This window comes from Microcaecilia unicolor, chromosome 5 (genome assembly GCF_901765095.1).
Source record: "Microcaecilia unicolor chromosome 5, aMicUni1.1, whole genome shotgun sequence".
NCBI lineage: Eukaryota > Metazoa > Chordata > Amphibia > Gymnophiona > Siphonopidae > Microcaecilia > Microcaecilia unicolor.
In genome coordinates this window covers 72,132,804-72,146,997 of record NC_044035.1, presented here as the reverse complement: position 1 = coordinate 72,146,997, position 14,194 = coordinate 72,132,804, and the positions used below count along the sequence as shown (strand labels likewise).

At 39.9% G+C, this 14,194-nt stretch overlaps 1 protein-coding gene across 1 annotated transcript in view; it reads right to left on the bottom strand.

Moving 5' to 3' along the window:
* INPP5A (inositol polyphosphate-5-phosphatase A) overlaps positions 1–14,194 on the bottom strand; it is a 778,463-nt gene that overhangs the window by 680,999 nt on the left and 83,270 nt on the right. The window lies entirely within an intron of this gene.

Below are 14,194 nucleotides of genomic sequence, written 5' to 3'. Positions count from 1 at the left end.
ACAAAGAAGGCTAAAACAGAATATGAAGAGAAACTTGCAGCAGAGGCAAAAAAACTCAACCGTAACAACTTTTTCAGGTACATCAGAAGCAGAAAGCCTGTGAGGAAATCTGTGGGACTGTTAGATCTTGAAGGAGCAAAAGGGGCACTCAGGGAGGACAGGGCCATAACAGAGAACCTGAATGAATTCTTTGCTTCGGTCTTTACGGATGATGGTGTAAAATATCTACCTATACCAGAAATGGTTTTCAAGGGTGATGATGCAGAGGAACTGAAAGAAGTCTCGGTGAACCTGGAAATCGACAAACTAAAGAGTAGTAAATCACCTGAACTGGATGACATCCACCTAAGGGTACTAAAGAATTAAAAAAATGAAACAGCTGATACGCTGTTAGTAATCTGTAACCTGTCATTAAAATCATACATAGTACCTGAAGATTAGAGGGTGGGCAAAACATCAATTTTTTTTAAAAAGGTTCCAGGGTGATCCAGGAAATTACAGAACAGTAAGCCTGACATCAGTGCCAGGTAAAATAGTGGAAACTACTATAAAGAATAAAATTATGGAACACATAAATAAACATGGTTTAATAGGAGAGAGTCAGCATGGATTCAGCCAGTCTTGCCTCTCCAATTTACTTTTGAAGGTGTGAACAAACATGTTGATAAAGGTGAGACCGTTAATGTAGTGTATCTAGATTTTCAGAAAGCTTTTGACAAAGTTCCACATGAGAAACTCCTGAGAAAATTAAAGAGTCATGGGATAGGAGGCAATGTTCTGGTGTGGATTACGAATTGGTTGTTGGACAGAAAACAGAAGATAGGGTTAAATGGCCATTTCTCTCAATGGAGGAAGGTGAATATTGGCGTGCCACAAGGGGTCTGTTCTAGGACCGGTGCTATTTAACATATTTATAGATAATCTGAAAATCAGAAAGACAAGTGAGGTGATCAAATTTGCAGATGACACAAAACTATTCAAGGTTATTAAAACACATGCAAACTGTGAAAAAAATACAAAAAGACCATAAGAAATTGAAAGACTGGCCATCCAAATGGCAGATAAACAAATTTAAAATGAACCACATTGGGAAGCATAATCCAAATCATATAATTACCTGATACTAGGGTCTGCCTTGGAGGTCAGCACCCAAGAAAAAAAAAATCTTGGTGTTATGTTGTAGACAATACGCTGAAATATTCTTGCCAGTGTACAGTGGCAGCCAAAAAAGCAAACAGGATGCTAGGAATTATTAGGAAAGGGATGGTAAATAAGACCAAAAATATTGTAATGCCTCTGTATCATTCCATGGTGTGACCTCACCTTGAATACTGCATTCAATTCTGGTCGCAGTCAAAAAAGATATAGCAGAATAAGTAAAGGTTCAAAAAAGAACGAACAAAATGATAAAGGTGATGGAACTCCTCTCATATGAGGAAAGGCTGCAGAGATTAGGGCTGTTCAGCTTGGAAGAGAAAAAGCTAAAGGGAGATATGATTGAGGTCTACAAAATCCTGAGTGTTGTAGAACGAGTAGAAGTCGATCGATTTTTCACTCTTTCAAAAAGTACAAAGACTAGGGGACACTCAAGGAAGTTACATGGAAATACGTTTAAAACAAATAGAAGGAAATTTTTTAACTCAATGAATAGGCAAGCTCTGGAACTCTGTCAGAGGATGTAGTAACAGCAGTTAGCATATCTGGGTATAAAAAAGGTTTGGACAAGTTCCTGGAGAAAAAAGTCCACAGTATGCTCTTGAGACAGACATGGGGAAGCCACCACTTGCCCTGGGATTGGTAGCTTGAAATGTTGCTATCATCTGGGTTTTTGCCAGGTACTTGTGACCTGGCCTGGCCACTGTTGGAAACAGTACACTAGGCTAGATAGACCATTGGTCTGACCCAGTATAGCTATTCTTATATTATGACCAGGGGACAGGAAAATCAGAGACAGGGAGAGAAATGTTGAGAGAGGATGTCATAGTAAATTCCAGGATATGACCTGCAGAATGGGTCCAAGAGGATACATGTTGGGTTAAATTCATTCAGAAAGGGAAAAAGGAAATCAGAAGCAATGTCACCAGTGTGGTCTAAAAAATGGATGTTAAAATCACCCCAAATAAGAGGGGAGGGATCAAAAAGGTATGGAGTGGAGGAGTTGCCTAGTGGTTAGGGTAGTGGACTTTGGTCCTGGGGAACTGAGGAACTGAGTTCGATTCCCGGCACAGGCAGCTCCTTGTGACTCTGGGCAAGTCACTTAACCCTCCATTGCCCGCCGCATTGAGCCTGCCATGAGTGGGAAAGTGCGGGGTACAAATGTAACAAAAATAAAATAAACAACATCGTGAAGGGATTGCAGGGAAGAATGGGAAATAGGTAGAGGTAAATAAATCAAGAGAAGAGTAATGGCTGGTGATGATTTTAAATGCAGAGACAGGACCATTACCTCAAGAACAAAGGAAGAGTATTTGGGACATAACAGAAAAACCAAGGGAGGAAAAGAGAATAGCCAAACCACCACCATGTTTATGTGGGTGGTTAGAATACAGAAAATGAAAAACCATGAGGGCAACGATAAAGATCAGAATCTTTCAACCAGGGTGCTTTAAGACAGAGAAGGTCCAATTTGTGCTCTAAAAGGTGACCATAAATGACTTGCGATTTATGGCATAAGTAACGAGTATTAGCCAACAGACAGTGACTGACTGTATCAGTGAAGTAGGGGAAGAAAAAGGAACTGGAAGCCAGAACTGTGAACCAACCTAAGAGAAGAGATGTGTCTTAAACGTGGAAAGGCGCCAGCCCCAAACCACTGGGTTCTGAAACTTGTTCTCCCTAAAGAGGATTAAGGATCTCTCTACTTTTAGGTGACACCAAAGGAAAGAGATTAAAAAATCACCCATAAGTACACATTTAACCAACATGGCACCCTCCCTTTATGCTGGTCTTCTATTGCACTCTCTTAAGCGCTGGCAACTTGTCCTATCCACTGCTGTCAAGTTACTCCATAACGCCCGCAGATTTGATCACATCACAACTTTACTCCATTCTGAACACTGTCCTCTCTTATCTGCCCATATATAGTTTAGAATTCTTACACTCATTTTCAAATCTAGGCTCCCTTCTGCTCCTTCCTACCTTCACAAATTTCTGATCACCTACACGCCCATACATTTTCTTCACTCTGCAGACCACAACCTTCTGACTCTCTCCATCCCCTTGCAGATCCACTTGACAACGACATGAGATTCTACTTTTAGATATTTAGGCACAAACTATGGAACAACCTCCACTCACTGTACATAATCAGTCCTCAATACCTGCCTTCAAACAAGCCCTGAAACCCATCTGTTATGTCCTTCCTTCCCTCTTCCTGATTCCATTGACTACTTTTTCTCCCCAGTCTCTGGACTACTTCTTGCCTTTTCCTGTATCTTTGTTTTTATGCATTGTTAACTGCTTCATGCCTTTTTGAAGGCCACAGCAGTATATCAAATATGCTGAAATAAATAATACAGCATATTATTTTATACCCTTGGCACAATCATCTCAACAAATAGTCCCAAGGGAGAACATATATTAAATTACCAAAAGTAAAAACATAAAAAAAAAAAAAAACACCAAAATGTTGCCTGTCTTCTCATCCAAATAGGCTCTTTATTTTTCAGCTTGTGTTGCTTTGATCCGAAGCCATGGAGATCGCATTCCTTGATAAGCCACAACATACGCTGAGGTTTGACAATCACAGTACAGAAGATTGTGAGAATAATGTTAATGCTGTGTGTTGCCCACAGCAAGATTAAAATTATCACACAAAAAAATGTTTATGTCTCCAGAAGAGTATTCCAAAAAAACCAAAATGTTCAAGTTGAAAAAGAAGTTTGTATCAGTGTGTGTTTCCATCATACTTTAAAACACAGTATTTTTCTGTATGTCTCCAAAAGTATCTAGAAAGGCCAAAGAGAAAAAGCAAGAGTATGTGAACTTCCAGTAGATGGGCACAGTTTAAAAAGAGAACAGCATCTTGCAGAAATGCGAGATGAAAAAAAAATTAGAAACACTAAGGGGCCCTTTTCCCACACAGCGGTAAAAGTTGCCTTACAGCGTGGCAATGACCCATGTAAGGGTGTGCTAAGGCCAATTTTACTGCTGAGGTAAATGGTTACTTTTCCTGTTTATGAACACATGCTAATTTTCCCCATTTGACCAGGAACATCCCTATTTTGTAGGTGGTTGGAACTCATGTGCTAAACCTCTACTAATTGGTTAATGCACGACAATGCCCACTCACTAACTGATAAGTGCACACATGCACACTCTTCACACCAGGCCTCCCCACCCCCCCAAGCTAAAAAATACATTTTATTTTTTAGTACATGGTTAGTGCACACACATCCCCAAATTGCCATGGGGATGCCTCAGCATGTCCCATGATAAGCCACTTTTTGCTGCGGTGTGGACTATTATTACAGAATTTTTCAACATTCAAACTCCATTGTCCTTTAAAGTTGCTATATTTGGCTCCTTAGCTCTAGACACATACTTTATCCAACGAGGACACGAAGCTACTACATATTCTTTTGGCAGAAGCAAAGAAAACAGTTTTACTAAACTGGAAAGACAATGCCTTTCTTAATGTACATTTTTGGTGGCACACAGTTCTGCAAATTAACGAATTTGAACTCTCATTGGTGGACAAATTAGGTAATGCCATTAATATCAAGTTTGATAGATACGTATCTAATCACTCCTGAAAGATAATATCACTTGTACGTATCCTTGTTTATAACTTTATGTAATTTGACTCTCTACATGTTATCACACTGTTTGTATTATATTGTTCATTTTTATAATTTTTGTATCCTAATATATTTCAATAAAATTTCTTGGATTTAAAGAACATAAATTAAGGGGTCCTTTTATTAAAGTGCACTAATGGATTTAGCGCATGCTAATGATTTGCATGCGCTAAATGTTAAGATGCGTGCTAAATCTGTTAGTGCACCTTAATAAAAAGCTCCCTATACACATTATTTGGCATGCAGACCCTTACTAAATATTATGGGCTTCATTTACTAAGCTGTGCCAAGATTATGCGATTCCCAGCAGGAAAAAGTTACTGCCGCACAGCTGACATAGCATCAACATGTGGAAACTACCTCTGCTTTAATGGTATATCAGAATCCAATTCCTTGCTAGCTGTTCAAAGTGGGAATTACCACAGTCTCTAGTACAGTGTTTCCCAATTCAGTCTTGGAGTACCCCCTTGCCAATCAGGATATCCACAACAGGGCCACAGAGAGGTAGGAGGCAAGATTCCCAGGCCCAGCCTCCGTGTCCGTCTCTCTCCTGATCCTGTGTATGTCGGGACCTGGGCGATTGTGTTAATGCAATAACGCGATAAGCGAGAGAGACAGACTGAAGGAGGAGAAGAGAAGACGCAGGAAGGTAAGGGACAGGGGTGCAAGCAACTGGGGGACGATGGCTCAATTGGCGGGGTGGCCCTGATCCACAATGAATACTCATGAACTTTATTTGCATGCACTGCCTCCATTATATGCAAATCTCTTTCATGCATCTTCATTGAGGATATCCTGAAAACGTGACTGGCAAGGGGGTACACCAGAACTGACTTGGGAAATACTACCTAGTATGTCCAGGCATACTAAAAGGAAGGATCCTACATGTTTATTTTGGGCAACACCTGGTAACCTTTAATGTTATGCAGTCAAGCCAGACCAACTTTTGGTTAAACCTATTAACAAAAGCTTCAGAAAGCATTTTGAAACTGCATAAGCGAGTAGCCATGGTACTAAGACATGGGAGGTTGGCTTCCTAGCTAAAAATAAAATATGCAAAAAACCCTGCTTCAAACTCTAGCTTCAAAAATGCCAGGCACATCCATTTTGTTCCAAGCCATCAGAGCGCAGTCTGTGATGCTGGCTCAGCACCCTTGTTTTGTTGAATGGGGCAGATTGGTGTGACTGCTGAATACTAAATGGATTGATTTGCCTAGCAGCTTTGGAGTCAGAAGTCTGAAGAGGGTTTATCCACAAACATCTTTTTTTTTTTAAACAAATAGCTATTTAAGACAGCACCTAGTCTTTGGAATAGTGTATTAGATTTACCAGCTGAGAAATATGAATTTAACTTTTGTACATTCTGCTGGTCTGAGTGAAAGGCAACATTAACCAAGGCTCTTAAATTAAATCCATCAATAGGGTCTTGTGTAGATGAAAACAGAGGGACAACGTTGACAAAATTAGTCAGCTTTACAGTATTTTCAAAACCATTTCAAGTTAATGCAATTTTAGAAAATATGGTCAGCAGCAAAGTAAAAATCATAATTATCCCACTGTATTTTTCCCCCAATTTTTATTTCATTTGGAGAAGATGGGGTTGGAGAGAGCACAGCTTTTGAAAGATTCTAGGACAGTTAAATCATAATACAAATCCTTTCAAAGCCCTCCCATGGGGTATAACACTGCTCTACCTACAGATCAATATAACAAGCAACTAAAATATGGATTCAGGGAAGATGTACACATACAATCACACACACACAAAAAAAATCTATGTGGCTGTATTTATTTCCTGCCTGTTCAAACACGTGCTCCAGGTGAGTTGCAGCCAAAAATAAAAATAATAATTAAAATGTTAATCAGAGAAATAGGACCTGGGAACAAAACCCATAAAAGGATGCATTACGCTGAAAAACAAAGTTAACAGTGTGAGAAATCCAAGTCTGCTTTTCATTTCTTTCTGACTAGACTATATTTTTAGAAATTATAAAACAGTGATCTAGATGGCTATACAGTATAAGGGGCAGTTTTCAGAAGGATTGCATGTACAGAGAGGGTCCATTAAAAAAATAATAAGTAGCCCACACCCACTCCCCTTTGTGAGATTTCTATTCTGATCATTGCAGCAAGTCCTGGAGCCAAGAGCTATGCATCATGGCTCCTTAAACCCAACCATAAGGTTTCATCCATGTCAACAAAACTTGTTCCCGCCACTCCCCCCCCCCCCCCCCCCCATCTCCAGGGACTGTGAACACTGCCTCCACAGCAGTCCCAGCCAACCCAGTACCTGTATATAATACATAAACCTCTGATTGTAACCACAGAAAGGCAGCATATCAAATCCCATTCCCTTTCCACATCAACATGTGAAGTACTGCTACTGAGTCACTGGGCTAACCCAAAGGGAGTAGAGGAGTTTTACAATTGAAGGACTGTTTTAGAAAATATAACTCCAAAGATGATGCTCTATCACAGTACAGTCTGTGCTCCTGCTCCATAGCACGTTCTCATTCAACCACTAACACTAGGCACTGTTGCTTTAAGAAAAGGCACGGACTGAGAAATATTTACACACCAGAAAAATGAGCTCTGCAGTCATAAAAACAATGGTCAAGTGTTTCACATCAAAATGAAGGCAAAGCACTGTATTTTATTACTTTAGATTGGTATAATAAAATTAATATTTTCATCAAGTCATAGCCGGATCCACACATCTGCTTTATTGATCAAGAAGTTCACATACCATTTGGCTACAAGACTAGTGAAGACATTTTAGTTTGTATGAAACTATGCTACATATCTTATACTAGTACTGACTTGAATTAAAGTCAATAGTGCAACATTATTGCACTGCATATTTACAAAATATCTTAAACCAGCGATTCTCAACCGTTTTTTCAGTTGGGACATACCTGACAGAAATGTTCACACACGTGACATACTGCATATATGACCTGCACGGACCTATGGTGTGACACAGTATAACAGTTTTTATGAATTAAATATAAAACATACTCTACAGCTACAAAACTTCCAACACTTGCATATCAGAATTAGGATATTTGTCCATGGAAAACACCATACAAAAAAATATTCATATTCTCATGTCAACTCAGTAATAGAAACATACATCTCTCCACTTACTAGTCACACTGGGAAATATTACAAAACCTGAAAAAAATCCTAACATATAACCACACAACACTAGCACTAATTCCTATCATTCAAACAGCAAGAACCCTACACCTATGAATAAGCAGCACTACAAGTACCACACTGAGTCCTGGAACAGCAATACACCTAACTAGTGGTAAAACGGGACTGAACTGCTACATATTTCTATTTATTTAAACGTCCTATTTGGAATACAGCAGAACCACCCAGTATTGATGTGGCTTATAATAAAACAGATGATCACATTAAACAAAATAAAATCAACCTATTAATACACAAGCTACATGCAAACAGAATACTGCACTTCAGTCAAATGAAAAACAAACCCTTCCCAAATACAAAGAGATTACAAATATTAAGACAAAAATTGAACTGGTAACCTCAAGTCGTCAAATTTGGCATGTACTGAAACACAAACTCAGAAAAAAAATGCATTTACATTTGTACTGAACACTATATAAAGATATCTGTGCTGTACATTTCTGAAATCAGACATATTCCAGATACTAAATTCAAAATTTTATTTTATTTTTGTTACATTTGTACCCCGCGCTTTCCCACTCATGGCAGGCTCAATGCGGCAGGCAATGGATAGTTAAGTGACTTGCCCAGAGTCTCAAGGAGCTGCCTGTGCCGGGAATCGAACTCAGTTCCTCAGTTCCCCAGGACCAAAGTCCACCACCCTAACCACTAGGCCACTCCTCCACTATTCTACCTTTGTTGTCTGGAAATTTTATTTTTCAATCATGTTGGTCTTTCTTTCTCTTTTCTGCTTTCCTGTTTCTCTTCTGCTAACTGTTTTCCTGTGGCTGCGGTCCCATTTTTCATTTCTTCTCTCATCCTGTCTTTTCCATTCCCTCACAACATCTGTCACTGACATACTGATCTTTCCTTTTAGATGTTTCCTCTTCTTTTCTCAGTCCACTCAAATGTCACCCTCTTTCTCTGTTTTAATTATTTTTATTAGTTTTAAGTGTGACACCCATCCAAATGCATTACAAAGTACAAAGTAATTGCCATTCCATAAGAAGAACCATAAGATATCAAACATATAACTACAATACTGGTAAAGATTATAAAATCGAATTATGTATACAACAGGTATACAACAATGGAAGAAGCATAAAAATAAATGATAATTTGGAGGGAGACAATAAACAAAGGCCAGGAGGGGGGAATGAAGAAAGGGGGAAAAGGGGATCAGATGGTTGTGCTCAGATGACTAACTATTAGCTTTTGAATTCAAATACTGCTGCAGTGTTAACCAAACTTTGTGATTAGACATCTGGAAGTGACCAGTGTAGGCTGTACAATACTTATGAATTAGTATAACATTATTCCACCAAAAATGAATGTTAAGTTTTGAATTATTCTTCCAATTGGATAAAATATATTTGAGAGTTATTGCTACCAATGTGTCAAAAAGTTTAGAATCATATCCATCCAAAAAATGATCCAATGTTATTGAACCAAATATTATCTTTGCAGGGGTTAGAATTTCAGTAAAATTGAACACTGGTGAGATAATTTGCCATACTTTGGTCCAAAAATGATTAGTATCATAACATTCAAAGAGTAAGTGAAGAAGAGTACCCTTATGCTCTTTACATGACCAGCAGTGATTATCCTTCGACAAACCAGCCACCTTCATTTTTTTAGGAGTCCATAAGACCCTATGATGAAGAAAATAAAAGCGATTGAAGGAAGGTGGAGGAAGCAATGGGTTTGCTTGTTTTAGCCCAAAAAGTATTCCATTGGTGATCAGTAAATGAACATTGCAAGTCAGATTCCCATACGGAACACATATCTTTTCCTTTAAAGTGGATTGAATGAGAAATGAATAGAGTTGGGATGCCACATGCCCTTTTTGGTGAACTGGGATGATAAATTGATATATGGAAGGTTGGAGAGTGCATAATGAACTGGGATAATGGTTAAACACCATAAAATGCTGTAACTGATCCACCGATAGTGTTGATTCGGATGCAATCCAAATTGTGTATTTTTTAGCCATTCTTATAAATGTGTTTGGATTTTATTAGACCCCAAAAATGACATTTTGGTAAATGCCGCGCGCTCATGGACTGACAACCTTTCAGAAAAGGGGGTCTAGATCTGCAACAATTGCAGTTAGAGACCTCAAATTTTGGAAAACTTTAACACCTGACTCGCGCAACAGATAAAATTTGAACAAAATTGGAGAACATGATGGTAGGAACTTTTTTTAATTTTAGACCACTTGGCATGGAATGACCCAGGTCCAATATCTCTCCTTCTTTCCTCCTTCCCCCATAGATCCTGAAAATTGCAAATCCCAAACCTTATCCCCCCTCCCCTCCCAACCTGAGGCCAGTCTCTCTCTCCTTCATAATCCTCCTCCCACAGGTCCCATATTATTATCAATCATTCACCACCCCCCATCTCCACCAGGTCCAGAAAATCTCCCTCTACCTCCTTCCCTCACAGGTCCTGCTTCATTTCCAATCTCTGCCCCTTCCAATAGGACCAGTATATATCTTTCCCTTCTTCCTCCTTCTCTCTACTCCTGCTGGTCCCAGCATCATTTAGCTCTCCCCACCCCCACCTCAAAATCCTCTCCTCTTCCCTCTCTCCCCAGGTTCTTTAAACTTGCTCTAGATAAACGGCAGCAGCAGTGCTGGAAAGCAGACTGCCTCTGGCCAATCTGCAGGACACTGGTCCCACCCCACCCTGCTGGAAAACAGAAAGTAGAATTGGAAGAAGTGGGACCAGCAGAGAAAGCCCTGCAGATTGGTCAGAGGCAACCTGCTTTCCAGCACCACTGCTGCCAGCAATCTAGGACAAGTTTAATGGATTGGGGGGGGGGGGGGTGCCAAACCACAGGGAGGCAAAGAGATGTAAACTCATGGCAGAAAGGGTCAAGGGAAAGAAGAGATGCCATATTCAAGGATACAATCTTGGAATGAAGGGCTCTTTGGCTTGTGAGCTGGAGAAGGGGGCCATATGCACAAAGGGGGGGGGGCAAAGAAAGGGGAAGAGATGTAAATTCATGGCAGAGAGGGTCAAGAGAAAGAAGAGAGATGCCATATTCAAGGAGACAATCTTGGAATGAAGGGCTCTTTGGTTTGTGAGCTGGAGAAGGAGGCCATGTGTGTATGACTTGGTATGTCTGTAAAGGGCGAGGACGGATTACTCCCTTACTAATTTCCTTTTTTTTTTTGGGTGGTTCTTTTTTTTCTCTCTCTCTCTCTCTCTCCTTGACATGGTCTATGAACTTTTATTTGTGTATAAAAAAAGGATATTCCTGTATGCTTCTGATGCAATTTAATTTTGAAAACAAAAATTATCTTAAAATCTAGATCCAGTCAGGAAGCAGAAAGAAGCTGCTAGTAAGGCAAAAATAAAGCAGTAAGGCATAATGAACCCCTGAAATTTGGATATTTAAACCAAGCAAAATCAACAGGACTGAAGCAGGAAACTTCATTACTGAGACTCATGAATATTTCAGGCCAGCTACAGCATACTTAAGAAAGAATATATTAAAATCATTATCTCCCTGTTTTCTCAGTGACTCAGTTACATTAAAATGCAACACTATCGGACTTCCACTGACATCAGCAAATGCAATGGAGGCGTGAGACTGAAGCTCTGCACAGCTGTGGAATAAATATCCTCTCTTACAGAGAGCATAACCCACTGGGTGCAGTAGGAATCCTACAAAGAGAAGACCATATCACCTGCAGCAACGCTTCGGACATCAAAAAGCATCAAAAAACAAACAGATGACACCAGGACACTGAGTGGGGTCAGCGAGCACTCAGTGGTGAGAGCTGCACATGGAGGGCTAATGGTGGCAAAATAGGAAACAGGAGAAAGGGCTTCAGAGGTAGAAAGAATCCCCTCTAGTCCATCCCGGTGAGTCATCATGCAACGGCAAGTCTCTTATGAAGGAGACTTAAGAGAATGGGCTATAGAAATTAAATCAGAATTTCAAACGCTTCCGGGGTGAATATGGGATATGGTTAAAGAAATAAAAAAAAAAAAAAAGAGACCTTGTTGAACTTTGCGGCAACATGGAGAAGGCCAAACACTGCATCAAGGAGCAGGAAGACCAAATGCTCCAAGTGCAAAAAGAGGTGTAATAGTATCACCAAATCAATTAAGAGCCACACATAAAAGTCGAACACCTGGAAAATTGGTCTCAAAGGAACAATCTTAGGATCAGAGAAGTTCTATTAGGACTATTAGGATGTGGAACAGGTGGTCTGAAGGATTTATCGAGAGCTTGTTGCCATTAAGCCTACTGCAGAAGAAGTGAACAGCACACCACTAAAACTGGACAGAGTGCATTGGGTCCAGGGACCGCGCAAAGGAAAGTACCTGAGGGGCATTATATCTGTGTGCATAATTTTCAATACTAGGAGCTACTGCTGCAGAAAGCTAAAAGCCATGGAGCACTAGTATGGGATAATCACAAAATTTAATGACTTATCCAAAATAACCCTTCCAGAGGGGCATGAATTTCGGGAAGTGCTGCAAGTGCTTCACAGAGAGAATATCAAGTATCGCTGGCTCTACCCTTTTGGGTTGCTGATAACTGTTGGAGTCCATAAGAAAATCAGCACAGTACATGAGCTGTGGCAGCTATTACAGAAGGAGGGTCTCACAGATCGAGGGTCAAGTAGTGTTTCTGTATCTGCATCTAAGAAACGTGCACATTATCAGTGGGAGAAGGTGGGAGTGAAGTGGAAACACAGGCTCTGGTGGGTGTGCGAGTGAAGTTTGCTGGGATTATTAGGTTGGGCAGGCAGTGAGGGAGTGTGTTGCCAGGGAAAGGGGAAAAAGGACTCACCTCCTGAATTAATTTTGGTGAGGAGGGTGAGGGTAGTGACCTGAGAGGAATGATAAGGTGTTTGGTACAGCAAGATATGTAAGCTGTGCACCACAATCGGGAAGTTACATACCCAGTGGAGAGGAGAGATAGGGGAGAAGCTTATTACCAATTATGTCAAGTGTTTGGAGTTAGTATTATATGGATGGGATGTTATTCTTGTTATTGCTCTGGATTTGGGGGAGATGCCAGTTTGAAGGGTTGGTAATTCAAAATAGGAGTAAAATTTTTTGTCCTTAAAATGTTAAGGGCTTTAATATGTCCTGTAAGAGGAAATTCCTCGGGGGGGGGGGGGGAAACAGTTACTACATCAGCACATAGAAATACGTTTTATTCAAGAGACCCATCTGCTATATAGACATGAACATTTATTACGTCACAGAAAATATCCATCAATCATATTAGCTTTGAATAGAGTGGCTAAGCGGAAAGCAGAGGTGGGTATATTATTTTCAGGAGATATGAAAGCAGAATCAAAGGCAGAAGCTCAATGGGGAGGTGGGCAATATGGGTGGGATCTCTTAATGGGAAACAGATGACTCTGGTTAACATCTATGCTCCTAATGTGAATCGGGGAAACTTTATGACAGGCTTATGTGGGCAATACTAATAGTGCAAGACGGGACTATAGGTGACTGAGGGGGGAGACTAACAACTTTAAAACTCTGATTGAGATAATACTGGGAGGGGGACTAAATACTTGAAAAAAGATCATCAAGGATGGGGGTCTTTATGGACTCCTTGGGCGGAGGTGGATCTGGGAGGGGAATGCTTGGGCATTCAGTACTGGCAACTCAATGATAGCCTGCTCAGAGACACTAAAGTAGTAGCTCAGAACACAGGGGCTATTACGGAGTTTCTACAGCATAAATTGAGGCAGCCATGGGCAAAGAAAGTGTTAACTCTGAGAAATTATATACATAAGAAATGATATTAAAAGCTTGAAGTTGAATTCTAACTTTTTACCTTGCAACTAAAGTGAAGAAATGCCAGATGGTTCATATTATTTCAATGTCTAGCTTGCCGAGCAAAAGGTTAAAAAGGTCAGAGACAGGAATTTCTTTCACCCTTGTGAGTGATGGATTGCTAAATGCTGGCACAGCTGTAAATTATTATGAATGAATAAAGGAATGAGCTAGACATATGACATACTGTAGTTTAAAGCTGAAATAATTTCAGAAGTTCTTGATATGTAGATTTTGTTATAAGGAGATAGCTTAGATATAGATAGAGACCATTATAAGTATGTAGAATATGTCTTATAAGGATGCTTACTTTAGAATATGCTGTATTCTGTGTAAATTAATAGTTTTGTGTCTGTGTAGAATGTCTGTTTAAATTCTGTATT